The sequence below is a fragment of the Emiliania huxleyi genome (genome assembly GCF_000372725.1).
Source record: "Emiliania huxleyi CCMP1516 unplaced genomic scaffold EMIHUscaffold_7, whole genome shotgun sequence".
In the NCBI taxonomy this organism is placed as follows: domain Eukaryota; phylum Haptophyta; order Isochrysidales; family Noelaerhabdaceae; genus Emiliania; species Emiliania huxleyi.
The window spans coordinates 1,315,866-1,318,305 of NW_005196756.1; positions in this window are offsets into that span (position 1 = coordinate 1,315,866).

Here is a 2,440-nt window from a genome sequence, read left to right on the forward strand (position 1 = left end):
GGCAGCAGTGACTCTCGTGACTAATGGGGTGTGCTTCCTGGCGCCGCATTCGTGCAGCGAGCAGCGTGCGGGCCGGCGGTGCTGGGCCGAGGTGCTACAGAGCCGCCGCCGCCGTCCTCGGCTGCGATGAGTGTGTGTGGGGGGGGGGGGGGGGAGAGCGATCGTGGGGGATCGCGCAGCAGTTCACACCCAGCCCACAGCCGCAGCCCGATTGCCCGCGCGAGAGCGGCGGAGAGGCTCGCGCGTGTGCAGGCTGTGTAGCCTCGAGCGAGCACGACAGAGTCGACGCTCGAGGGTCGAGCCCCGACCGTCGAGCATCGCTCGCTCGGGCTCGGGGCTCGCAGCTCGCACAAGCTCGGCGGGGTCGCAGAAAATCAATATTTATGGTTGCACTTTATACGCAAAGACCTAATAGTTTAATAGACGAGGAGTGTGTTTGCGCATGTGTTGCGGCCAAAGTACAGAGGTTTCGATCCGGGCCACCGCAAATTTTGATCAGCAAATTTCGAGGGGCGGCCGCAAATTTTGAGGTAGATTTTGATTGTCAAAACGTGTCCGTCTTGGCACAGGATAGAGCATATAGGCGGCGAACACCCAGGTGCGCAGGGACATCGCGACTCTGCCCGCTCGCTCGACCCTTTTGCCGCGAGAGGGCGCCGGCCGCGTGTAAGAGGTGGCTGGCGCCCTGAGGCGGCAATTGGTGGCGTGGGGAGTTTTGCGGAGAACGCTACTGGCGGCGCGACAGGGCCTCTCTCCGCTGCGTGTGCCGCCCATCAGCACGCGGGTGCGCAGACATCGCGACTCTGCCCGCTCGCTCGACCCTTTTGCCGCGAGAGGGCGCCGGCCGCGTGTAAGAGGTGGCTGGCGCCCTGAGGCGGCAATTGGTGGCGTGGGGAGTGCGGAACGCTACTGGCGGCGCGACAGGGCCTCTCTCCGCTGCGTGTGCCGCCCATCAGCACGCGGGTGCGCAGACATCGCGACTCTGGTCTCTGCCCGCTCGCTCGACCCTTTTGCCGCGAGAGGGCGCCGGCCGCGTGTATGAGGTGGCTGGCGGCCTGGCGCCCTGAGGCGGCATTTGGTGGGGTCAGCGTGCGGTGCTGAGTCTTACTCGTCCGCGCTGGGGCCAGATCCCAGCGCAGAACTCTGCAACGCTGGCATACAAACACAAGAAGACTAACCCTAACCCTAACCCTAACCCTAACTAACCCTAACCCTAACCCTAACCCTAACCCTCTAACCCTAATAACCCTAACCTAACCCACCCCCCAACTCCACACCGCAAATGTGAAAGATCTTGATGAAAATCAGGCCCGACTGCAAATTTCTTCAAAATTTTCGCAGGCGCTCCGCGCCTGTAAATTTTGAAATAAATTCGACAAAATTGGTACCTGGCCCAAGGGATCGCCCGCTCTATGTCTCTAGACTCTACGTTGCACCGATATACATGTCGAAGATTCATGGCTTCCACTTTGACCGCTTAAAAAAATAAAATATTCTTAGCTTCAAGCCCCCCTCCGAGACTAGAGACAGAACCACACCAGTATCGGACCAGAGGGACTGCCCCCCGCCCCCACTTGCCCTGACTACACAGGATAGCGTGCCCCGATAACGGCGACACATAGTGGGGGACACTGCGCAAGGAGGGGGTGCGAAGGCTCATTGGGGTACTAGGTGGGACCATGAGGGGGGGTGGGCGGGGTCCTGTGGGGGTGAAATGTTGCGCGGCGAATTCGAACCTACCCCCTCGCCGCGCCGATCCTCACGCGGAGGGTAAAACCCTGTGGGACAAAACCCCCCCGCGGTCGGCAGTCTTCAGAGTGGACCCCCCCCTCCCCAGCCTCCCCTGTGCATCTCGCACCCCCCCCCGCTCCCCATCGGTGACTCGCGAAGGACACGGACACTCGGGGTGAGGGGGGGTCCCCCAGAGAGGGGGCTTTGGGGCATTGTTGGGTTGATCGCTCGTGTCGATCTCGGGTCGATCTCGGGTCGATCTCGGATCGATCTCGTGCCGATCTCGGGTCGATCTCGGGTCGATCTCGGGTCGATCTCGGGTCGATCTCGGGTCGATCTCGGGTCTCGGGTCGGTCTTGGGGTTCGGTCTCGGAGTGGTCTAGAAAAGAAAAAATGGGGCGAGATGAGGCGAGATGAGGCGAGGTGTGAGGCGAGATGAGGTGAGATGAGGCGAGATGAGGCGAGATGAGGCGAGATGAGGCGAGATGAGGCGAGATGAGGCGAGGTGAGGCGAGATGAGGCGAGGTGTGAGGCGAGGTGAAGCGAGGTGAGGCGAGATGAAGCGAGGTGAGGCGAGATGAGGCGAGATGAGGCGAGACTAGGAGGCGAGATGAAGCGGGATGTTGTGTGGCTGCTTGTGCTGCCAAGCAGGCAGCACAAGCAGCCATACAAGTGAGCTTTTGGGTTGTGTGGCTGCTTGTGCTGCCTG